The sequence below is a fragment of the Natrix helvetica genome (assembly GCF_964273705.1).
Source record: "Natrix helvetica genome assembly, chromosome: 2".
Classification (NCBI taxonomy): domain Eukaryota; kingdom Metazoa; phylum Chordata; class Lepidosauria; order Squamata; family Natricidae; genus Natrix; species Natrix helvetica.
The window spans coordinates 1,445,740-1,472,087 of record NC_138552.1 but is presented as its reverse complement, the minus strand read 5'-3'; the positions used below and the strand labels follow the sequence as shown (position 1 = coordinate 1,472,087).

Here is a 26,348-nt window from a genome sequence, read left to right as displayed (position 1 = left end):
CATGATTTTTCAGGATGCTCATAATATAAGTCATACCTCAAAAATAAGCCCCAGTTAAGATTGACAGCCAAACGGACACATTTAATGTCGTATTTTCCCGAGTAAGACCTAACCGGAATATAAGCCCTAATGCGTGTTTTGGAGCAGAAATTAATATAAGACCTGATCTTATTTGTGGGGAAACATGGTGTGAAACAGATAAGATGCATATGATAGGCAGACACGATAGCAGGTGGGTGGACGGGTGGGTGGGTGGACATCGAGATTAATCAATGGAACAACTTGCCTCCAGAACTTGTGGGTTCTCCCTCAATGGAGGTTTTCAAGAAGAGATTGGGCAGCCATTTGTCCACAATGGAACCCTTGTGCAGGGGGTTTGACTAGAAGACCTCCAAGGTCCCTTTCAAGACTGAAAATATTTCGCCAGATCTCCCCAGCACTGAAAAAAGTGACTTATGACTGTTTCCCATACTTCAGACTGTTACAGCATTCCCATGGTATGACAGAATTTATTGCAGAAAAATCAAATCCAGAAAGCGCACACAGATAACTGATGCAGCAGGATTCATTAACTTCTTTATATACATAAGAATAGGTGAATAAATGTACAATACCAACAGGAGGTTCTTCCAAGGAAACTCGAGGCAGGAGAGTTACAGGCAAACACAAGCAGTTAGCTTCATTTCAGCAGATAAGCCCAGGCAGACGGCTAGTTTACTTCTCAGAGCAGCAGACTGCTAAAGTTTCCATTACAATTCTCTGCACAGACTGTTTAAGCTCCCATTGGCTGACCTTGTTTGCATGTCTCTCCCAATCATGAATATTTTAACATGGCCACACGATCAAAATTCAGAGGCTTGGCAACTGACTCACATTTGTGACAGTTGCAGGGTTCGGGGGTCATGTGGTCCCCATTTGCAACCTTCTGACAAGCAAAGTCAATGGGGAAGGCAGACTCACTTCACAACTGTGTGACTAACTTAACAACTTAACAAAAATGGGGTAAAACTCACTTGACTCGCTTAGCAACAGAAACTTTGGACTCCACTGTTGCCATAAGTCGAGGACTACTTGTATGGAGACCCATAAATTTAACTGCAATCTTAATTCAACCTGTCACCAGAATCTTTCTTCCATGCTGCTCTTCCCAATGCTTTTTCTGTTTGAAGATGGGGTGACATTCTGGCTCAGGGCTCTGTGTGTGTGTGTGTGTGTGTGTGTGTGTGTGTGTGTGTGTGTGTGTGTGTGTGTAAAAGCCAAGATAGTAGCCAGGACCATGTGACTGAAATTCCATCCATGGTTTGTTAGGATTTAACTGAACTTGGATGCTGCTCATGAATTCTTTACAAGGTAGAATACATACAAGCGATGAGGGAATCGTTTGCAGTATATTTTCATAAAGTCCCACTCACATTTTCGCTCAGGTTGGAAGTCATACATATATACATAAAGACAGATGTATGCGCTTAGCTCCGTATACCCATCACTGCTTCCCTTTAGGAATAATAAAACGAAGACACGCAGCAACCAAAACTGAGCATAAGACATTAAAGGGCTGAGATAAGGACATTAAAGATAAACTACATCGCCTTCCCAGCAGCACCAATCAAAGTTCCCCACCACTCTTCCTCCCCTTTTCCCCGGTTGCCACTTTGATTCCCCAGCTGCCTCTGGCGGTTCCCACCCCTCTCTTTTCAGCATCTCATCAACTCCCCTCAACCACAACAAGTGATAAAAAAGATGTTGAGACTCTGGAAAGAGTGCAGAGAAGAGCAACCAAGATGAGTAGAGGCCAGGAGGCTAACGCATAGGAAGAATGTTTGCAGGAATTGGATATGCCTGCCGTAGTTTAATGAAAAGAAGGACTAGGGGTGATCTTTTAATATTGGGGGGGCTGCCACAATGAAGAGGGGGGTCAACCTATTCACCAGAGCACCAGAAGGCAAGGCAAGAAGCAACAGATGGAAACTAATCAAGGAGAGAAGCAACAATGGAATTAAGGAGAAGTTTCCTGACAGTAAGAACAATTTACCAGTGGAACTCCTTCCCTCCAGAAGTTGTGGGTGCTCCAACGCTTGGAAGTTTTTAAGAAGAGACCGGACAGCCATTTGTCCAGAATGGTAGAGAGTTCCTGCTTGAGGAAGGGGTTCAGTCAATCCAAATGGAGCTGGAAGGGACCTTGAAGGTCTTCTAGTCCAATCCCTTGCTCAAGCAGGGGACCCTATGGCCTATAGTACCATTTCACGCAAATGACTGTCCAATCTCTTCTTTAAAATCTCCAGTGATGGAGCAGCCACAACTTCTGGAGGCAACTTCTGCTCCACTGTTTAATTGTCCTCACAATTGGGACATTTCTCCTTAATTCCAGGTTGCTTCTCTCGTTGATTAATGTCCACCCATTGTTTCTTATCCTGCCTTTGGATTCTTTCAAAAATAACTTGACCCCCTCCTCTTTGTGGCAGTCCTTCAAATAATGGAAGACTGCTATCATGTCCCCCCCAGTCCTTCTTTTCTCCAGACTAGTCAAAACCAAATCTTGCAACCGTTCTTCCTATGTTTTAGTCTCCAAGCCTTTAAGCATCCTAGTTGCTCTTCCTTGCACTTTTTCCAAAGTCTCAACATCTTTCTTTGGAATGCGGTGACCAAAACTGGATGCAGGATTCCAGGACTTATAAAGCGGTACTAATGCTTCATGTGATTTTAAAAACGTGCCTCCAGAGTTTGTGGGTGCCCCAACACTGGTGTCTTTAAAGAAGAGATTGGACAAGCATTTGTCTGAAATTGCATAGGGTTTCCTGCTTGAGCAGGGGATGGGACTAGAAAGGAAAGCTGGCTGGAGAATTCTGGGAGTTGAAGTCCATCAGGCTTAAAGTTGCCAAGGTTGGAGACCCCTGGACTAGAAGACTATGCTTTGGCATTTTCTCATTTTTCCAATTTTTTGCAAATACAATTCTAGCTGCTGTTAAAACATTTACAATCAAATATTTCAAATCTTTGTTGTATATTTCTGGTATAATTCCCAATTTAAAAGTCTCTGTTTTAAAGTCTATGCGTTTTTTTGTCATTTTCTCCAACCACATGTGGATCTTAGTCCAATATCTTTTAGCTTCTACGCAAGTCCACCACATATGGTAATATGAACCCGGTGTCTGATGACATTTCCAACACTTTTCCGATTTATTCTTGAACATTCTTGCAATTCTCTTCGGAGGTAAATGCCACCTGTAAAACATCTTATACAATTTTTCTTTATATGCTGTTGACATTGTCATTTTGTAGTTTTGAGACCACAGTTTCTGCCACTTCTCTAGTTCAATCCCATGCCGAAATTTTTTCCCCCCAGGCTATCATAGATCCTTTAACCTGTTCTTCTTCTAACTTTACCTCTAGCAAGTGTCCATAGAGTTTTTGAATTACCTTTTCATCAGTACCCATCAAAATTTTATCTAACTCTGTCATTTTATCATAAAAACCTTCCTCTTTACAATCTTTGTCATATCTAGCTTGTATTTGCATATATGAAAACCAATTCATCTTTATACCTTCCTTTTCCAATTCTTGCATAGATTTAAGTTCACCCTCTGCGTTCAATATTTCACCATATCTAACTGTTTGTTCCTTTTTGTATATTATTGCATATGAAAAAGCTTCAATCGTTGATAGCCAGACTGGAATTTTTATATAATATTGTCTTTTAACCTTCTCCCAATTTAATAACAAGGCCTCCCGTAGGTAATGTCTTCTAAAAATACCCCTGTGTTTTAGTTCCCTTGTACCATAAAAAGGCATGCCATCCCAACAATAGATCATGTACTTCAAAAGTCAATAATCTGGTATTCCTTACAATACAATACAATACAATACAATACAATACAATACAATACAATACAATACAATACAATACAATACAATACAATACAATACAATAGTAGAGTTGGAAGGGACCTTGGAGGTCTTCTAGTCCAACCCCTGCCTAGGCAGGAAACCCTATACCCTTTCAGACAAATAGCTATCCAACATCTTCTTAAAGACTTCCAGTGTTGGGGCATTCACAACTTCTGGAGGCAACTTCTGTTCCACTGATTAATTGTTCTAACTGTCAGGAAGTTTCTCCTCAGTTCTCAGTTGCTTCTCTCCTTGATTAGTTTCCACCCATTGCTTCTTGTTCTACCCTCAGGTGCCTTGGAGAATAGTTTGACTCCCTCTTCTTTGTGGCAACCCCTGAGATATTGGAAGACTGCTATCATGTCTCCCCTAGTCCTTCTTTCTCTTAAGCTAAACATACCCAGTTCCTGCAACCGTTCTTCATATGTTTTAGTCTCCAGTCCCCTAATCATCTTTGTTGCTCTTCTCTGCACTCGTTCTAGAGTCTCCACATCTTTTTTACATCGTGGCGACCAGATCTGAATGCAGTATTCCAAGTGTGGCCTTACCAAGGCATTATAAAGTGGTATTAACACTTCATGTGATCTTGATTCTATCCCTCTGTTGATGCAGCCTAGGACTGTGTTGGCTTTTTTGGCAGCTGCTGCACACTGCTGGCTCATATTTAAATGGTTGTCCACTAGGACTCCAAGATCCCTTTCACAGTTACTACTACTGAGCAAGGTACCACCTATACTGTACCTGTGCATTCCATTTTTGTTGCCTAAATGTAGAACCTTACTCTTTTCACCATTGAATTTCATTTTAGTGAAATTCACTAGTGTTATCCATTCTTTAACCCACATCAAACTTGCAGCCTGATAGTATAGTTCCCAATTGGGCAGGCCCAATCCTCCTCTTGTTCTTGCATCTTGTAACAATTTTAATTTTATTCTTGCTTTTTTCCCCTGCCATATGTACTTCAACACTATTTTATTTAAGTCATCGAAAAATTCCTTCCCTAGTCTAATTGGAATCGTCTGGAACAGATATAAGATTCTAGGTAGAATGTTCATTTTAATTGTAGATATTCTCTCTATCATTGATAATTGTAAATTTTCCCATTTCTTCAAGTCCATCGCAATCTGTTGTTTAACTTTATGGTAGTTGTTATCTTTGAGAGCACTGCATCTTGCTGTTAAATATATCCCCAAATATTTAACCTTATTCGTAACTTGCATTTCCAAAGTTTCCGCCAACTCTTCCTTTTGTCTTGTTGGTGTATTCTTTGTCAAGATCTTTGTTTTGTCTTTATTTATTTTCAATCCTGCTACTTTCCCATATTCTTCTATTCTTTCTATCAATTTAGGTGCTGTTTGTAATGGATCCTCTAGGATGAAGACCAAGTCATCTGCGAATGCTTGTAGTTGTATTCTTCCTTTTTAATTTTCATTCCTTTAATTTCTTTTCCTTCTCTGACATTTTTATTTAAAACTTCTAATGTTAAAACAAAAAGTAATGGTGATAATGGGCAGCCTTGTCTCGTTCCTTTCTTTATTTCAATGGAATCTGTCAAATCTCCATTTATCATTAACTTTGCTGTTTGTTTATAATATAAAGTTTGTCTGGCTTGAATAAATTTCTCGCCAAAACCCATCTGTTCCAGTTGTGACAACATAAAACGCCAATTCACGTGGTCAAATGCCTTCTGAGCATATCCAAGAATGTCAATGCCAATTGTTTTCAGGATGTGCCTCATAATATTCCAAAGTGTCTAAAATTATCCTCATTATCTTTAATTTGTCTCTTTGGCAGAAACCCATTTTGATCAGAGTGAATGAAGTATTTTTAAAGCCTTCTGCCAATACTGAAGCAAACAACTTATAGTCTGAGTTTAACAGGGAAATTGGTCTGTAATAAATCGGCCTCCTCTTTGGTAAAAGTGTAATATATGCTTCTCACCATGATTTGGGTATCCTCCTCTCTGACATCACATCAGTCATAACTTCTAACAATGGAAGAGGCAACGATTCCTGCAGGGTCTTATAAAATTCCACTGGAAGCCCATCCGGGCCTGGGGCCTTGCCGTTCTTTTGTTTTTTAAGTGCTTCGGTTAGCTCCATCATAGTTATTTTGCCTTCTAGCATTATTGCAGTTTCTTTGGGTATCTGGGGTAGATTGGCTTCCTGTAAGTATTGTTTCACTCCTGCCTCTTCTGTATTCTCTTGATCATATAGTTTGCCGTAGTAGTCCTGTATAATTTTTTTCTTCTCTTCATTCCCATAACAGGTTTTCCCTTGTTCATCCATTAACTGCAGAGACTCTTTGAGTCTCTCCTTTTTCTCAATTTGTATGCCAAACACCTGCCTGGTTTATTAGCATTTTCAAAATAATTCTGCTTAGCACCCCTAATTTTTTGGGCTAATTCCTCCTTTTCCATTTTATTGAAGACTCACTTTCAATAAGACACAAAAGCAGAGAGAAGAAGGGTTTTATTTCTTCTCCAAAGAACCCCAAAATAGGACAAGAATCAATTGATGGAAGCTCTTCAGAGGAAGATTCAATCTGGAACTGATTGTGAGCACAATGGAAGAGCTTTGTTGTGGGTGCTCCATCAGTAGAGGTCTTCGAGAAGAGATCAGGCAACCATTTGTCTGAGGTGGGATGAGGACAGGGAAGGATGGTTGGACTAGAACAGTGGTGGGCAACCTTTTTTTTCAACTGAGCCAAATCTCGCCAAAACCACGATTGAAATTTATTTTGAGAGCCACATTTTTAAAACCGAAAATACATAGGATGGTACACTGTTTTTAGTTTCAATAAACTCTGGCATTTGAAGCACGCAAGTCTTAAAGCTGTCAAGTTACAAGATCCTTGCATCCCTAACCCTTTAGGAAAAAAAACCCAAGGGGTCTTCAAACCTGACAGCTTTAAGACTTGTGGACTTCAACTCCCAGAATTCCTCCTCCAGTCATGTTGGCTCAGGAACTCTGGCATTGAAGCATGCAAGTCTTAAAGCTGTCAAGTTGCAAGACCCTTGCACCCCTAACCCTTTAGGAAAAAAAACCCAGGGTCTTCAAACCTGACAGCTTGAAGACTTGTGGACTTCAACTCCCAGAATTCTGAGAATTGAAGTCCACCAAGGGCATCAATCATATTAGCCCAGGGATCTGCAAAATTGGCTCTTAAGACTGGTGGACTTCAACTCCCAAAATTCTGAGAATTGAAGTCCACCAGTCTTAAAACAGCCAACTTTGCAGACCTCTGTGTTAGCCCAAAGCCTGGCGCTGGGCGGGCCTTGCCCCCTATTGGTGGAGCCCCAAGAAGCGAGGAGGGAGAAAAAGAGACGGAGGCCAAGGAGCTCCCCCCCCCCCGCCCCCTCCCAGCAAAAATCTAACCGGGGAGCCGGGTGGGCAGTAGCAAATTAGCCGATCACGCCACGTGGGCAGTAGCAAATTAACCGATCATGCGGCGTGATCGGCTAATTTGCTACTGCCCGCCCAGCTCCCCAGTTAGATTTTTGCTGGGAGGGGGTGGGGGGGAAGCTCCTTAGCCTCCGTTTCTTTTTCTGCCTCCTCGCTTCTCGTCCCCGCCCGACTTCAGGATCCTCCCTAATCATTGTGGGTCGAAAAGAAAAAAGGGAAAGGGGCGCTTGTTTTGAAGTGCCCGAGAGGAGGGAGGGGAGCGGGCGCCCGGCACACAGAAGAGCCGCATTAAAGTGTGCAAAGAGCAGCATGTGGCTCGCGAGCCGCGGCTTGCCGACCACTGGACTAGAAGACCTCCAAGGTCCCTTCCAGCCCTAGGACTCCAGCCGAGATGTTGAATCTGAGAAGTGAAAGAATTTTTTTTCTAAGTTCATGCATTTTACCACAAATTACTCAAATGTTGCTGGGCTCACAATACATTCAACCATAAAACAACTGAAGTTCAAAGTATCACAACTTACCATGTTTTGAAACGCATCACGTACAAGTAGCGTTGCAGGTCACATCATAGTTCTCCACACATTTTTTTCTTAAACATGCCAAAGAACAGCAATATAGTTGAACAATTTATTTTGTACAAGTCACCAAGTCACATCAGGATGGAATAGCTGGTGAAACAGCCATACAAATTCATATCGGGTATTTATATATCTATATGTAGAGGTTTCAAAGGTAAAGCACCCATCCTCCTGCTTTGAGATTTCCTCCAAGGTGGCTTTGCAATTTGATTGATGGTTTGGTTGTTTGTTTAATTGATTAAAGAGATTTGTTGCATCTGCTCACCCAATTTATGTTTTCCACTGAGGAGCTATAGAAAAAATATCTACTTCCCTCTGTAGAAATAATCATTTTTAGAGAAAGTAAACATTTACTTTGCACTGGAAATTCAAAACACACAACTGTTTTTGCCATGATTCATTTCCAAGAGTTATACAACTTTGTCTCACATTGAAGGATCTCCGAGGGTGTTCATAGAGGTATCCTTGACTTATGACCATAATGGAGCCTATGTCAACGTTCCAACTGACGAACCCAACCAAAGCAAGCACAGTGGAGACGAACCAATCTTTTAATGTAAGTACATCATTGAGTACATCATTTTGCCACTGATGAGGACAAAGACAGATTTAGCTAAGTCCCGTGCAAACCCACATAATCTAATTATAGGGTCCCCCTATATTAGATCAGGTCATTGTCCAATTGAGTCCCATCATATTGTTATGAGGAAATGTCTGTGACTCTGGCAAACACCTGCCAAAGTGTCCTTGGCTCTCATGCTCATCTTCTTGATGTCTGTCGCCTACATTCCATCCCACCCTTCCCTCCCTCCTGTTTCTTCAGCAAGCTGAGAAGCCATCATGGTTGCAACAGCAAAAGCACGGTTTGAATCTTGACATCCTGCCTATCATATTTGTAAGTCGTAAAGCAGATCAGTCTCATAGTTGATCTGTTGTTGTGATCTTTTTTCAGCAGTTGGTCATTAAGGGAACGCCACAGTTGGCTTGCTATGGCTATGGTTTGCCTGAAAACCAGAAATAAGTACCGGTGCTCAGCGAAACTGTCACAAAACATGGTCATGTGACTGCGGCATGCTACAAATAGCTGTAAATGGGTTGCTGAGCACCCAAAATTATCACATTACCCCGGGGGGGGCAGGGGGGGGCAGGAGGGAAACTGTTGGAACTTAGAATCTGAGTCAGTAATAATCCCTAGGTAGGTCCGTTGTAACTTTGAACAGGTCTACAAATTAACTGGCCGTAAGCTGAGGACTATTTATATCTCCTAGATTCTGCCACTGAATTCCACATATTTATTGTTTAACCATCGATTGTCATCGTCGTCATCATCATTTTATGTGGAAATTAATCACTGGAGGCTTTCAAAAAGAGACTGGGGAGCCACATCATCATGATGAGGAAGAAGAAGAAAGATGGCTAACTGAAATGGTGTAGGGTCTCCTGCTTGAGCTGGACTAGAAGACCTCCAAGGTCCCTTCCAGCACTATTCTGATTGAGAATTCCTGGTCTTATAATATTGGCTTGTGGAATTAGTAATATTGTTTTTGCTGTAGGCTGCTTCATTGTAATCGCAAATCGCAAATGGCGTACAGAGGCCATAGAAGAAAAAAGGCAGGAAAAAGGGAAAGACCTCCTTTAGGCCGCCAGTAACCAATCACAACACAGATTGCCTCATGCAGGAGCAGACGAGATAGTCAGGAACACGGGAGCCTGCTGAGGTAAATCACAAACAGCATATAGAGACCACAGAAGAAAAAAGGCGGGGAAAAGGGAAACACCCCCTTTACGTCCCCAGCAACCAATCACAGTGCAGATTGCTTCGTGCAGAAGTCGGCACTCTCCAACCGATCAACTACCACTCTACGTTCTGGCCAGAGGTGGGTTCCTACCAGTTCGGACCGGTCCGCCTGAGTAGGTAGTATAACTCAGACTGCCACAAACTGGTTCTATTGGTGGCGCCATCTTGTTTGTTTTGTTTTTTTTTTGCTCCCTGACCGAACCGGCAGTGGCAGCAGCCAGGATCCCACCCCTGGTTCTGGCCCATTTTACAATAGGCCCATTTTAGTGTTGCAGCTAGTAAATTTAATATCCTAACCACAACATAATCCCGGATGATAACTTTTCAGATTGAATAGTACTCAATATCATTTTTGGACAACTCTTCGATATGACCATTGTCCAAGTTTATGCTGTAGCCCCTAATTCAGAAGGAGAGAAGATTGGCAAATTCACTCTGACATTGATGGAACATATAAAATGTTCTGCTTACGATTGACACATGGGATGAACAGGTTCATTCTGACATTGATGGGACATATAACATGTTCTACTTGTGGCGAGATCAGCAAGGCCAATGTTGGACCGAGCGAGGAGGAAAACTGCAGGATTGTCCAGCCTAAGAAACCAAAAAGAGAATAATGAAACGATTTCTGCCAATGTAATTATTTCTTCACTGCTAAAACATTCTTCAAACACCTAAAAGGGCTCCATTATCAAACAGTGTGCACAAATCAAACTGACTATATTAGTAGTAGAAGGAGGTGAAAGAGCTGAGTTATGACACCAAAGCCGTGGCCAGAGGCTAACTTTGAAGGAGACTGCTCATGTGTAAATTCTACATCGAGCCAGTGCAACCAGTTTCTATGATACAAACTTGAACATATGCCTTCCATTTGCAAGAAGGAGGAGATCAGGAATTGCTCTAGTGCTGAAGGCGCCAGGCAAGAAACTGGGAGACTCTGAGTTCTAGTCCTGCCTTAGGCATCAAAGCCAGCTGGGTGACTTTGGGCCAATCACCAGGAGACTCTGAGTTCTAGTTCTGCCTTAGGCATCAAAACCAGTTGGGTGACTTTGGGCCAATCACCAGGAGAGATGGTAAGTTCTAGTCTCACCTTAGGCATGAGAGCTGCCTTCGGGCCAATCCCAAGGAAACTGTGAGTTCTAGTTCCTCCTTAGGCAAGAAAGTCATCTGGATGACTTTGGGCCAATCTCCAGGAGACAGTGAGTTCTAGTCCCACCTTATGCATCAAACCAGCTGACTTTGGCCCAATCACCAGGAGACATGAGTTCTAGTTCTGCCTTAGGCATCAAAACCAGTTGGGTGACTTTGGGCCAATCACCAGGAAACTGTGAATTCTAGTTCTTCCTTAGGCATGAAAGTCATGTGGGTGACTTTGGGCCAATCACCAGGAGACAGTGAGTTCTAGTCCCGCCTTATGCATCAAACCAGCTGGGTGACTTTGGGCCAATCACCAGGAGAGATGGTAAGTTCTTGTCTCACCTTAGGCATGAGAGCTGGCTTGGTGACTTCAGGCCAATCCCAAGGAGACTGTGAGTTCTAGTTCCACCTAAGGCAAGAAAGTCATCTGGGTGACTTTGGGCCAATCACCAGGAGACGGTGAGTTCCAGTCCTGCCTTAGGCACAAAAGCTGGCTGGGTAATAATAATAATAATAATAAGTTTGAATTTATTAGCCGCTCCCTTTCCAAGTAGGACTCGGGGCGGCGTACAATGGGGCATATAAAACACAGAAAATATATAAAACAAATAGGCGTACATACAGAACATACATACAGATACACAAACACGGACTCGGAGGAGGTAAACAATTTACATAATATAGACAGTTAAAAGACCCGCATTAAAATACCCCAATTGTAAAAACCCGATATAAAATTAAGATTTAACGTTTAAAATACAATTTAAAAACAGTTAGGAGGAATAAGAATAATTACGATTGAGCCAGGCCAGATAATTGAAAGAGGTGGGTCTTCAGCTGTACACGGAAGGAGCGGAGATCGGAAGTAATCCTGATGTCACGGGGGAGGTCATTCCACAGGGCTGGGCCCACCACAGAGAAGGCTCTGCTCCTGGGTGTCGCCCCCCGGCACTGTTTGGCGGACGGCACCCGGAGAAGTCCCTCTCTGTGTGAGCGAATTGGTCGTAGGGATGTGTGGGGCAGGATGCGATCCTGCATATAACTAGGCCCTGTGCCATGAAGCGCTTTAAAGATCATAATCAAAACCTTGAAACGCACTCGGTAGACCACAGGAAGCCAGTGCAGCTCGCGCAGGAGAGGTGTTACAGGGGAGTACCTAGTCCTCCCCATAATCACCCGCGCGGCCGCGTTCTGGACCAACTGTAGTCTCCGAGTGCATCTCAAGGGAAGCCCCATGTAGAGAGCATTGCAGTAATCCAGGCGAGACGTCACTAGCGCATGGGTGACTGTGCGTAGGGCATCCCGGTCCAATAAGGGGCGCAATTGGCGCATCAGGCGGACCTGATGGAACGCCCCCCTTGCCACGGCTGTTACATGGTTATCCATGGACAGCCGGGCATCCAGGAGGACGCCCAAATTGCGCACCTGTTCCATGGGGGCTAGTTGGACGCCCCCGATGGCCAGAGATGGAAACACCTGGTTGAACCGGGAGGCCGGAAGCCACAGCCACTCCGTCTTGGAAGGGTTGAGTTTTAGTCGGTTGCCATCCATCCAGACCCGTACAGCCTCCAGACACCGGGACATCATTTCGACGGCCTCATTGGGGTGGTTCGGGGTGGAAATGTATAGCTGAGTATCATCAGCATACAGGTGATATCCCACCCCAAAACCACGGATGATCTCGCCCAGCGGTTTCATATATGTGTTGAACAGGAGAGGCGAGAGTACCGATCCCTGTGGCACTCCACATGTGAGTGGCCTCCGGGTAGCCTTGGGTCAGTCCCTCTCCCTCAGCCCAACATACCTCACAGGATTGTTGTTGTTGTGGGGGAAAGAGGAAAGTGTGTTGCATACTACAGTAACACCAAAGCAAAGGATTGTGCAAACAATCATATGGTATTCTTAAATTTGCATACTAGCAAAATAATGCTTAGGATCATGCAGCACCGATTACAGTCCTTAAGGGAGACACCAGATGTTCAATGTGGTTTTAGAAACGACAAAGGAATACAAGATGCACTGGTGCATTCTGGATGATTGACAAAGCTGGAATATCAAAAAGAAGTATTTTGTGGCAACCACACAAGGCTATGAAATGTCTTTAGGAAAACAGGGATCCAAGAACATCTCATACTCTTCCTTCTCAGAATAACAAGAGTTGGAAGGTACTTTGGAGGTCATCTAATCCAGTCCCCTGTTCAAGGAGGAAACTTTATACAAATGGATGTCCAGTCTCTTCTTGAAAACCTCCAGTGATGGGACACCCACAACTTACCCACAAAGGTAAGCCATTCCACTGATGAACAGAATTACAGAATCGTAAGAGTTGGAAGGGATCTTGGAGGTCTTCTAGTCCAACCCTCTGCTCAAGCAAGAGACCTTATATACCGTTTCAGTCTTTTCTTAAAAGCCTCCAGTGATGAAGCACCCACAACTTCTGGAGGCAACTTCCGTTCCACCGGTTAATTGTTTTAATTGTCAGGAAATTCCTCCTTAGTTCCAGGTTGCTTCTCTCCTTGAATAGTTTCCATCCGTTGCTTCTTCTCCTGCCTTCAGGTGCTTTGGAGAATAGTTTGACTCCCTCTTTTCTTTGTGGCATCCCCTCAAATATTGGGACACTGCTATCCTGTCTCCCCTGGTCCTTTTCATTAAACTAGACCAGTGCTTCTCAATTATTTTCTGTCATGCCCCCCCTAGGAAGAAGAAAATATTTTGCGCCCCCCGCGCGACTGTAAATAGTTACTAGACATACTTGGTTCATGCAAAACTTCATCATATGTTTTAGCCTCCAGTCCCCTCATCATCGTTGCTTCTCTTTTTCTCATTCCTATCTGGATTTGTTTTCCCTGCCAGCTCTATACAAGTAGTCCTCTAGTTATGACCACAATTGAGCCCAAAATGTATGTCGCTAAGTTAAGAGAGTTTGCCCCATTTTACAACTTTTCTTGCCACTTCCTTGTTCACTGAATCATTCACAGAAACATGAATTAGTTGCCAAGTGTCCAACTTTTGATCACATGACCATGGGGATGTTACATAGGTTGTAACTATGGAAAACAGCCATAAGTCATTTTTTCCATGCCGTTGTAACTTTGAATGGTCACTAAATGAACTGTTGTAAGTCGAGGACTATCTGTGTGTGTGTGTGTGTGTGTGTGTTATTTTTTTGGACTGTTTTTATTTTGAAATGGTTTTCACAATTTCTAAGCCTACCGCCAGCAATTCAAGAGGTTATTTGTAGCAGAGAGTTGAATTGTGTGTAAGATTAATGTAAAGGTATATATTACCTACTTAACCCTGGAATAAAGAGCTGGAAAGGCCCATATTAACCGATCAACGGTAAAGAATTCTTAAAAAAAGAATATTTGGTATGTGTCTTGTGATCTTCCAATGAGATTAACCGAACAAAATACAGTCTTTCAGGATCGCTGCACGCCTTAAATAAATATTTCCAAGGGATTAGTCATTGACCTGATTGAAACAGTGACATAAAAAGGATGGGCGGATTCAGAGGATATCGAGTTATTTCACTATTAGTCTGTTTTGATTTAGTCTCTGAAACTTGGTTAATATAGTAAACTTCGTTAATATGATAAAAATCAATAGCTTTTAATGATTTAAATTGACTTTTTCTCTGGGCACGGAAAACGTGGAATCAATCATGATGCGAAGAGACATGGATTTTCTGACTGTAAGAGGCACCAAATATATTTCTCTTCAAAGTTGGAAAGATATTCAGACTGCAAGAGGGCCCTGTTGGATGGTTGCGATGTGTCCATTGCGACATGTGTTCGGTCATTGTGCTTATTATACGGTCCTTGGAATGAACACAAATATGCAGAGTTGGGGAATCACTATAGAGGCTTATTAAAATTAAAATTTAACTCGTTACAGCTACTCCTTGACTTATCACCACAACAGGAATCCAGAATGTATGTTGCCAAGCAAGGCGGTTGTTGAGTGAGACATGCCCGATTCTACAGCCTTTTTGTGCCATGGTTGTTAAGAGAATCACTGCAGTTGATAAGTGAAATTGTGTGGCCCTTAAGCGAACCCGGTTTGCCACATTGACTCTGCTTGTCAGAAGGTGGCTGGGGAAGTCACAGATGGTGATCAGGGGACTTGAGGACTGGGCTCTCCAAACTTGGCAACTTTAAGAGCTGTGGACTCCAACTCCAAGAATTGATGATGTTACCTAGTTGGGTCATGAAATGTCTGCAAGAAAACCACCAAGCTCAAAGAGCTCCAAGGACCCCACAGTCCTCCTCCTCCTCCTTGCAAATTCAACTCCCTTCTTGCACAGATGAAGTTACCTAGTTGGGTCATGAAATGTCTGCAAGAAAGCACCAAGCTCAGAGAATATCAAGGACCCCACAGTCCTCCTCCTCTTCCTCCCCCCTTCCAGCACTGATGATGTTACCTAATTGGTTCGTGAAACGTCTGCAGGAAAAGCACAAGGCTCAGAGAGCACCAAGGGCCCCACAGTTCAACCCTGAGCCACCAACGTTCTCCTCGCTTGGTTATCTTTACCCCAACCGTGTCACAGGGCCACTCGGGGGAGGCGGGGAAGAGGGGCTCATACCAGGCTTTGCTCCCACCACCTCAAAGAGACCAGGAATAGAGAACAGAGGCAGGAGAGAACCAGCCATGGGAATAAGCCGCTTCATGCCAGAGGAGATTTGTGCCTTCTTAAAGATGGTGCAGAACCCAGATTCAACAGTGGGGAAAGACCCCAGAGCTGTGGGGTGAAAAGAGGAGGAGGAAGGTGTGCTGGATATTCCATTTGCAAAATTATTTGCAAAAATAATAAAGGTGGGATTTTAACCAACGAATAAAAATAAAACGCAAAAAGGCACCTGACCGTCCCCAGACCCATCCTTCATTCAACCAGGGCTGCAGTGCCAGGCACCTGGAAACTGAGCAGAGATGCGGTTCGATTGTGGTTGCCTTGCAGAGGACGAAGGTGGCAGTGCCAAAGTCGGCCCCATCACTTGCGACTTCCGTGATTAAACTGGCATCTTGCAGCCTACCAGTCAGCTGGCAGTGCCTGTGCACCTGGAGGGCAGGCTGGCATGCGTGCAGGAGTCTCTTTCACTTAAGAGAACTTGCTTAAACATCAAGGCAGGAGAAGAAGCAACGGATGGAAACTAATCAAGGAGAGAAGCAACCAAGAACTCAGGAGGAATTTCCTGACAGTCAGAACAATTAAATCGGTGGAAGAATTTGCCTCCAGCAGTTGTGAGTTCCCCATCACTGGAGGCTTTGAAGAAAAGACTGGACAGCCACTGGTCTGGAATGGTGTAGAGTTTTCTGCTTGAGCAGGAGGTTGGACTAGAAGACCTCCAACCATTTGTCTGGAATGAGATTAGGTTTTCTGCTTGGGTTGGACTAGAAGACCTCCAAGGTCCCTTCCGACTCTGTTATTCTATCATCCCAGCTCAGTTAATCAGTTGGATGCCTTCTCTCCAGAAGTTGCGAGGGCCCCATCGCCAGAGGTTTTTAAGAAGAGACTGGGCAGCCAATTGTCGAGAATAGTGTAGGTCGCCCTGCTTGAGCAGGGGATTGGAGTAGTAGACCTCAAGGGTCCCTTCCAATGCTGGTTATTCTGGTAATTAACCAGTGGAACGACTTCCCTGCAGAAGTTGTAGGTGCTGGCAAGAGATTGGACAAACATCTGTCTGAAATGGTAGAGGGTCTCCTCCTTGAGCAAGGGGTTGGACTAGAGGATCTCCAAGGCCCCTTCCAATTCTGTTATTCTATAATCTCAGATCAATTAACCAGTAGAACGTTTTCCCTACAGAGGTGAGGGTACTCCATCATTGGAGGCTTTTAAGAAGAAACCGGACAGCCATTTGTCCGGAATGTTACAGGTAGTTTTCGACTTATAACCACAATTGAGCCCAAGATTTCTGTTGTTAAGTGAGACAATTGTTACGTGAATTTTACACCCCATTTTACGACCTTTCTTGCCAGAGTTGTTAAGGGAATCACCAGAATGGCGAATAACGTATGTGTGAAGGGAATCAATGGTTCCCCAGTGACTTTGTGTCACATCCCAGGGGCTGCGTAAGAAAAGCCAGCAACACAGGCTGAGCTTAGAATTTTTATCTGGAAACGGGGATCCAGCGTGAACCGACCATCCAAAAGGAATTAAAGTTTGTGCTACCATGTTTAGTTCTCCCACCCCTTATATTGTGCATCCCCTCCCTTGTGTGTACGCCCTCTCCCCTTCTACAGACTGCTTGCCGCTAATACGGCCACAGCAGTCCGGCCACACCCCTAAACCGCCCATCCCGGCTTATCCCACTCCGTTTCCTGCTTCCACCCACAATCCAACGATCAGCTGTTCCCCTTCGTGATCAGCCGGGTGGAGTCTGGGCCCTGCTAGCCAGACGGCAGCCGCGGGGAGGCAGGAGCGCTGTGATGTGGGCCATGTGTCTGGAACGCCTTCTCAGGTGGCGGCTCCGCCCCCCCCATCAGGATGGCAGGGCGGCGTGTTCCTTGATGCCTGGGTGCAAGCATCCCAGCTGCTTGCTCCTCCTCCACCCGAATGGCGGCCCCGGTCTGTCTGGCAGTCCGGGGCTGACACTTTGTCAGGAGGTCACAAAGGGGGATTCACGTAACCTTGGGACACTGCAACCGTCATAAATATGAGTCAGTTGTTGAGTGTCTGTATTGTGATCCTGTGACTGAAGATGCTGTAACGGTTGTATGAAGAACGGTCGTAAGTCCCATTTTCCTGTGCCGTTCTACCTTTGAACGGTCACTAAATGAATTGGTGTAAGTCGAAGACTACCTGTGTAGGTAAGGGGTGGGACTGGAAGACCTCCAAGGCCCCTTCCAACTCTGTTATTATTCTGTTTCTGGAGAGCCAGGCTCTACAGGCCTCAGGCTCAGGTAGCCACACCTTCTGAAGACCGGTGGCCTTCAAGACCCATCATCCACAGCGCCTGTTAAGCCTCTCTTCCGAGATCTCGTAGCATTTCAGCCCCATGGTGTATGGAGTCGTCTGAAGGGATCTTCTCATTCAAACTGTCACCTCATCATCTTGGTATTAAGCGCTGCTCCCAACGAGGCACCCAAATATTGCAAATGGGAGCGAGAAGGTTCTGTTCTGAAGCATTTTCTCCGCTCTTTCTCCTCTTGGCTTGTAGGTTTTACATGATGGGCTTTGGCACATCTGGGTTCCATTGGCGTTTTAACCTTATTTGGCGCCACGTTCAGCTTGGAGCCCCATTAAAATGCAGCTCTCCCAGGCGTCCTCCAGGCCACGCCAATGGCTCCGAGTAGCCCCCCCCCCCCTCATGGAGCACAGCTACGGAGAGGCTGGGCGGTGGGCTCCCCATCCCCCCCCAGGCCACAGCAATGGCCCAACCTCAAAGCCCAAGGAAAACGCATAAGGCAGGGGTGTCCAAACTTGGGAACTTTAAGACTTGTGGACTTCAACTCCCAGAATTCCCCAGCCAGCTATGCTATGCTGACTGGGGAATTCTGGGAGTTGAAGTCCACAAGTCTTAAAGTTCCCAAGTTTGGACACCCCTGGCGTAAGGTATTCCTCGACTTACAACAGCTTAGTGACTCTTCAAAGCTACAACGCCCTGGAGAAAAAAAGGACAGGTCGGTTTTTCACACTTTATGACGTTTGCAGCATCCCCAGGTCACATGAGCAGCATTCGGATGCTACATGGTTCGTATTATGACGGTTGCATATTCCCGGGGTCATGTGATCCGCTTTGGTGTCCTCCTGACAAACCCAATGGGGAAGCTGGATTCACCTAAGAACCATACGACTAAAAAAATGCAGTGATTCACTTAGCAACTGTGGCAAGATGTTGTAAAGTGGGACAAAACTCACTTAACAACTGTCCTGCTTAGCAACCTAAATGTTGGTTGTAAGTCGAGGACTATCTATCCTGAAGGACATTTTGGCCCTTCAGACCACGTGCTCCTACGGGACAGACCCCTCCCAATCCCAAAGGAGCTGCCTTTTGATTTTTTTGCAGTGATCTTTAAATTAGGCAGGTGGTCCTTGACTTATGACAACAGTGGGGGGGGACCGAACTTTCAGTTGTGAAGCTCTCTGGTTGTTAAAAGAGGCACCTCATGACCGCCCCGGTTTCACAACCCTTTTTTACTGTGGTCGTTAAGAGAGCTACACCGTCATTAAGCGAATTATGTAGTTGTTAAGTGAATCCCAGCTTCCCCCTTTGACTTTGCTCATCAGAAGCAAGCCGGCTGGGAAGATTGCGAAGGTGGCCCGCGCTCCCAGCTGACTTCCCAGGTCCCACAGCCGGCCAGGCGCGCGTTCCCAAGGACGCGGGTTGCTCCCGGGCATCGAGGACGCGGGAAGAGCCGACGCCCAGAGCCGCGCTGGGTCCTCGGTCCTCGGACTTAAAGGACCAGCCGGCGGCGGCCCCGCTTCTCCTCTGTCCCCGTCGCGCCCTTCTTGGGAAAGGTCTCCGCGGAGCAGCCCGCTGCGCCCCTGCAGACCCGCGTGTTGCCCGCCTGCCCATCCCCACGTGCAGCGGGCCCGGGGGAAGAAGACGCTCCCGAGGCAGGAAACCCTCCGGGCGCCGCTCCTGCCTCCGCTCCTGCCTCCGCCCAGCCGGGCGCACCTGCCGAGCCCGGCTCCATCCCGCGGGGGTCGCCGGGTGGGAGCCGCGGCGCTGGGCAGGGCGGGCTCCTTCCTCCACCGGGGGCGTCGGCGTCCCGCTCGGGGGAGCAGCCGGGCCGCCTCCGCCGCCTCCTCCGCCCGGCTCCCCCCCACCTCGCTGCCTCCGCCCGCCCGGCTGGTCACATGGGGCGGGGAGCCTTAAAAGCGCCGCGGCCGCGCTCCGACGCGCTCTTCGCAGCTGGGGCGGGAGAGGCGCCGCCGCCGCCGCCGCCGCCGCCGCCGCCGCCGCCGCTTCTGCCGCCGCCGCTCCTGCCTCCAGCGCCGGGAAGGAGAAGGAAGGCAGCCAGCGAGAAGCGGGCCAGGCGGGCAGCCGCGGGGCGAGCGGGCCAGGCGGAGCGCTGGCGAGCCGGGCGCGGCGAGGACGCGGAGCAACCACGGTGAGTGTCGGGGCGGTGGGCAAGGGGAAGGGGCGTCCGTCCGGGCGGCTCCTGCTTCGCTGGCCGCTCCCCGCCCAGCCCGGACGGCAACTTTAGCCCCGGGGGGCGGCGGGGGAGAGGCAAGGCGGTGCGGGGCAATGGGGGGGGGTCCCGGGCAAGGGGCGCCCGTCCCGTGGCGGTCCCTGCTCCGCCGCCGAAGCCCGTAAGGCAACTTTGCCCCCTGGGGGAGGGCGAGGCGTGGCGGGCAAATAAAGAGGAGGGGGTCCAGGGAAGGGGGCGTCCGTCCTGGCCGTCCCTGCCTCGCCTGCCGCCGAACCCCGAAAGGCAACTTTGCGGGCGCAGGGAGGGCAGGCGAGGCGTGGTGGCAAAACGGGGAATGGTCCCGACTGGGCTCAGGTAGCTGTGGGGTCTTCCCCCCCCCCCCGCCTTCCCCTTCCTCCCCCTGGGTGGGTTGATGGTGCCAGCCGCCGGCTCTCCATGCCGCCCTGGGGCGGGGGGCACCGGGGGGGGGGAGCAGCCTTGCAAGGGGCCGAGACTGACAAGCGTGGGCTGGCAGCAACAGCAGCAGGTTCATCCCCTTCTCCTCCCCCCTACCCCCCCCCCCACGCCCCTCTGCCCTGCCAGCAGCAAAGCCGCTCCGGCGCCCCCCGCCCCAGTATTGCTCCTAAAGGGCAGAGAGAGATGGATGGGCTAAACCGAGACCCCCCTCAAAACAGAAAAGAGAAAGGCGGGGAGCGGGGTGGCTGAGCTCGGCCGCTGAGTCCTCGCGTGGAGGTCCGGGGCTCCGTGGGGCGCGGAGGCTGCCTGCGGGCGGCGGACCGATAGGCGAAGGGAGCGCACGAGGTCGGCGTCCCTGCGGCGCCCCCCCCCCCCCAATCCCTCTCCTTCGGGTCTCCTTCCAGCTGCCGCCGATCAGCCCGTCTTACGGTCAGGAGAGAGAGCCGGGGGGGGGAGGGAGCGGTTGGCAGCCCTCGCTTTGGAGAGCTCCGCTCAGCAAGGAAAATATACCCGCCGTTCAATGGCAGAAAGACACGAGTCGTCCTTGCCTGCAACGCTTCCTCCCGCCTCCCCCCAAAAAGAGCCCCTGTTGCCCGGGGAAGGAAGGCTCATGCCTTGGCCGTAACGCCCCCCTCCCCAATTCATGGCATGATCGCGACTTGGCAGAAGGTGCCCCATAAAAGTTGGGAGCTGGCGGGGAGGGGGATCCTACTCCCAACAGGATCTTGCTTCCGAGCTCTCGGGAGTAAGGACCAGTTTGGGAGGGGAGAATCGCCCCCTCCTCATTTTCTCCCCAGAATTTCCCTTCCGGACCTAAAGGGGTGGGGGATAAAATTGCATTGGAGTCAAGTAAAGCCCAGCTTCTGATAAGTTTAACCTGCTCCTGTTCGGAGAAATGTTTAGGGTTTTGTCTTCCTTTCTCTTAAGGAGAGAACCCTCCTTTCTAGGGTTGGGGGATGCAAAGGGTATCCTGGAAGAGGGGGGGTGTCTCTCAAACACACACCCTGTTTGGCCCACCTTTTAAGGAGCAAAGCAAGCAGGGCAGCTGCAGGCTTGCAAGTCGAAAGCAAAAATTTGTGCTTGGTTTTTGATTCCTTCCCAAGTTGCTCCAGGGGTGTGGTGGTGGGGGAGCGGCCGAGCCTCAGTACAAAGGAGCATTTTATAAACTGGGAGATTTTTTTCTCCTTCCCCTGGACAGTTAGCAAACAAAGCAGGAGCTTTGGGCATCTTGCAAAAAAAAATTTTTTTTTTTTAGAAATATCTCGCTTTCCACTCTGGTTCTCTGTGTTTCTTGACTCTCCTCAACTGTCCGTTGGCCGCCCTTTGCTTCCAAGATGGATACTGATTTTTCTTTTTCGTTTGGTCCATTTGGTGGTGGTGGTGGGGATTTTGAGGCTGGAGACAGGCGTGGGTGGCAAGGAAAGGCAGCAAGCAGGCCCTGCAAAGGCGAAATTGTACGGAAGCAAAACCTTTCGCGCTGGCAAAAAGAAGTTCTGAGGAATCTCCCTTTTGGCTTGGTCCCTTTGCAAAGAAGGGATATTGGTGAGAATTATGTGGGTGGGGGCCCCCTCCCCCCTCGAGGCCTTATCTGGATCAGATTAAGAGCTTAAATTGCAAAGCAGAAATTTGTCGGAAACTTTGTGGCTCTCTCTCCCAACTGAAGGGTGCTGTTAGCCTTTCAGGTGCTACGCGGAAAGCTCAGGATTTCTCTCCACGGCCTCTCCTGCTTTGATGGGGTCAGCTGGGTCCCACTGGATCCTTTGAGGGCTGGGGGAGTGGAGAGCTTTGAGCGGGGAAGATCCCATTTCCTGCACCTCCATCTCCTCCTTGTAAGCAGGAGGGAGAGCCGGGAGAGCCGTGTCTGCCTGCAGTAGCAAAGCCACAGAAGGAGGCTGCCAATCCCGACTCTGACTCACACCTTTTACTAAAAGGCAGGTGCTCACATTCCCACTCAGGTGTCTGTCGGAAAGGTGCCAGCAGGTTCATCCTGACGTTGGGCAGCAAAATTCATTTCCCTCCTTGCCAGAAGCAGAGAGGAAAGCTGCACAGTTCAGAAGCAAAAAGCCGAAGCTGCAAAAGAGCTGGCAGCAAATTTGAGGCTCGCAAATACTCTTTGACTTACAAGTATTCGTTTAGTGACTGTTCAAAGTTACAACGGCACTGAGAAAAGGGACTTAGGGTCGTTTTTCACACTTACGACCGTTGCAGCATCCATTCATGGTCACCTGATCCAAATTCAGACATTTGGCCGCTGACTCATATTTACGATGGTTGCAGGGTCCGGGGTGGGGGGGGGCACGTGATCTCCGTTTGCGACCCTCCGACAAACGAAGTCCATAGGGAAGCCAGATTCACTTAACAACCATGTTCCTAACTTAGCAACTGCAGAGATTCACTTAACAATGCTGGTAAGGAAGGTCACAAAACAGAGCAAAAGAACTGGAAATTTTGGGCTCGATTGTGGTCAAATGTTGAGGATTACTCATACCCCAGGCGGCTGCCTAGAGTCAACAGTGACTCCATTGGTGGTCGTAACTCCAGGACAACCTGGACTTTGAGGTTTGTTGCCTTCCCGCCGTGAATATGGGGCTTCTACATGGGGCTTCCCTTGGGACGCGCCCGAAGACTGCAGCTAGTCCAGAACGCAGCCGCGCGGGTAGTCATGGGGAGTACTAGGTACTCCCACGTAACACCTCTCCTGCGCGAGCTGCACTGGCTACCTGTGGTCTTTCGGGTGCGTTTCAAGGTTCTGATCACCATTTTTAAAGCGCTCCATGGCATAGGGCCTAGTCATCCTCCCACATACATCCCTGCGGCCAATCCGCTCTCACAGGGAGGGCCTTCTCCTGGTGCCGTCCACGAGGCAATGCCAACGGGCGACACCGAGGAGTAGGGCCTTCTCTGTGATGGGCCCAACCCTCTGGAACGACCTCCCCCCCGACATTAGAACCACTACTGACCTCCGCTCCTTCCGACAGAAACTGAAGACACACCTGTTCCGACTGGCTGGTTTGGCATAATTTATAACGTCTACCTCCTGGCATACACATTCTTACTGGTTTTTAGAGGGATAGTGTTTTAAATTTAATCTGATATTTTAAACTTTTGTATTGACTTATTTATTAGCAGTACAGTTTGGCATATTTTATCCTCCTCATATACATGTATTTCTGAAGTTATTTCTATGTTTTAATCTGTTGCATTTTAATGCGGACTGTACACCGCCCCGAGTCCCTTTCGGGAGAGGGGGCGGTATATAAACGCTAATAATAAATAAATAATAAATAAATAAATATTTTGGAAGGGGCAGCCCAGATTCTTTGGCTGGCTGCAATTGTGGATTGGTGGCATGGGGCAATGATTTTCTTTCCCACTTCCAGGAAGTGCCTCCCATGGCAGGAGGGGTCGCAGGGGGGGGGTCCCCACGTGGCAGGCTGCCTGTGGGGGTCTCCTCTGCAGGGCCGGTGCTCAAAAGCCTCAGCCGTTCAGCCTGTTGGCTTTTTCTCCCTAAGAGAATGAAGTTTGATTCCGCTAATGGGGTTTCTAAGAAATCGGGGGAAGCGGTGCTGAGAAACCGAAAGGGAGAATTGGCTGAATGGACTGTTTCTAAAATAGCAGCCATGGACGGAAGGCTGATCCTGGCATTGAAAGGGGCACATTTTCCTGCTGCTCGGAATGACAGGTTGTTCTGCCTGTCCTTCCTCTTCTGGAATTGTGCCCCGCATTTTGCAAGCCAAAAGTCCCAAGGGAGCCTATTTCAAAAGGCAACAACTGGACTTTGTCATTTCTTTTCTCGAAGACATTTTGCTTGCCGCCCAAGAAGCTTCTTCAGTTCTTTAGAACTGAATGGGGTTTGAACTGAAGAAGCTTCTTGGGTGACAAGCGAAACGCCTTCCAGGAAAAACAAAGTCCCGTTGCTTTTAGAAAATGCACTTTGGGGACAACAGTGACCCAGGTGTCTGTGGAGGATGACCTCCACAGACATTTGCAAAAGCGAATGATTCTTTGCCCTTGGCATCTTACTCTTTGCGTGCAGTAAACAGCTTTGGGTCACCAGGATGGGGTTTTGATCTGGGGCCTGGAGAAGGCCAAGAGGGGGGGAGGCCTCCCTCTTAATACAATACAATAGTAGAGTTGGAAGGGACCTTGGAGGTCTTCTAGTCCAACCCCCTGCCTAGGCAGGAAACCCTATACCGCCATCTATCTGAAACGGTATAGGGTTTCCTGCCTAGGCAGGGGGTTGGACTAGAAGACCTCCAAGATCCCTTCCAACTCTACTATTGTATTGTATTAAGAGGGAGGCCTCCCCCCCCCCCACAAGACTTGGAAAGTGTGGCCCAGTTCAGACAATTTCTACCCGGAAAAGGCAGTTTCTTGATTGCTTTTGATGGCTGCCAGCATCAGAGGCCTTTGCAGCTGGGAGGCTTGGAATGCTGGAGAGAGGATGGGGATTCCTCCTGAGCCTCCCTGGGTCCTTCAATCATAGCCCAGCTGCTGGGAAGGCAGAATGACGGAGTTGGAAGGGACCTCAGAGGTCCTCTAGTCCCGTGATGGAGAACCCATGACATGCATGCCCAAAGTGGCCCGTAAAGCCATGTCACCCGGCACGGGCGGCCTTGACTGTTTCTCTTTCGGGTTGCTGGCATGCCTGCACGTCAGCTGTCTTTCGCGCGCACGGCAATGCCGAAAACCAGTGTGCACATGTGCGCCGGCCAGCTGATCATCGGGTGCGCATGTGTACCAGAACCCAGAAGTTTGGCTTTTCTGGACCGTGGCCCTGATGAGCATGAGCGCATGCATGCGCAACTCTTCCATGCAACCTTTTCTGTACTCGGTGCCAAAAAGGTCCACCATCACTGCTCTAGTGCAGCCCCCTACTCAAAGAGGAAAGCCTATGGAATCCCAGAGCAACAGCTGCCCAGGCTCCCCTTCAAAACCTTGCAGCCCCCACAACCTCTGGAGACAAATTAGGACTTGACTTCAAGGCGCTTTCTCTGCAGAAGAGAAAATGCTGCTTCTTGGTCATCGGCTGCCCTTTGCGGCTGCCCCAATGGAGAACAAGGTGGGGGGGCGGGGGTTGTTCCCCAGCCACCCTGCCTGGGAGATCTTGGCCATCCCCAGGGGGCTCCTTCCTCTTAAAATCCAAAAGGAGGGGGGGGCTCTGCTTTCCTATGATGGGATGGAGTGGCGCTAATCGCTTTGCAATATTTGGAGCTGGGATCACGGGAGGGGGGAAGGGGTGGGGGGTCTTGGCTGTGGATCAATGCCAAGTTTGGCAGGCTTCCTGGCCTTGCAGAAATAATGGACTGGATGTGGGCCAGTAAACCCAGACACAATCTATAGAAGACGGGGATGCTGCAAGTCGATAGAATGTCTGCCTGTTTTTTTTGGTGGGGGGAGTGTTGGTCTTCTGGGGGGGGGTTGAGCTCCTTCAGGCAGCAGGTTTGCAGCTGGGCGTCCTTTATGCTCCAGGCATCTCACTGGGGATGCGTGGCGGGTGGATGGGGGTGCAGAAATCTTGCTTGCCAGCTCCAAGTGGCCCCTCTGTCCGTCTTCTTGGGTTCCTGCAGGGGTCTCTGGGGTTGAAAAGGAGGCAGGGACATGGAGCCAAAAGGGCCTGGAGGCTGCAGACTGAAACATCTGACGAACGGGTGCAGGAACTGGGGATGTCGGGTCTAATGTAGAGAAGGACGAAGGGTAACATCATGAACGGTGTTTCACTACTTGAGGGGCTTCCCCAAAGAAGAAGGATCCAACCTCTTCTCCAAAGCACCAGGAGGCAGGAGGAGGAGAAGCAATGGATGGAAACTCATCAAGGAGAGAAGCAACCTGGAACTAAGGAGGAATTTCCTGACAGTTAAAACAATGAACCGGTGGAATGGAACTTGCCTCCAGAAGATCTGGGGGCTCCATCACTGGAGGCTTTCAAGGAGAGTCTGGGCAGTCACTTGTCAGAAATGGTCTCTAGGGCAGTGATGGCAAACCTTTTCGGCT

At 48.1% G+C, this 26,348-nt stretch overlaps 1 protein-coding gene across 1 annotated transcript in view; it reads left to right on the top strand.

Moving 5' to 3' along the window:
- The first annotated feature begins 19,669 nt into the window (after window positions 1-19,669).
- Window positions 19,670-26,348, top strand: part of CNTFR (ciliary neurotrophic factor receptor) — a 320,677-nt gene continuing 313,998 nt past the window's right edge. Inside the window, exon 1 of the mRNA XM_081942085.1 lies at window positions 19,670-19,856. The gene's annotated coding sequence lies outside the window, so the exon portion shown is untranslated. The remainder of the gene's footprint in view (window positions 19,857-26,348) is intronic.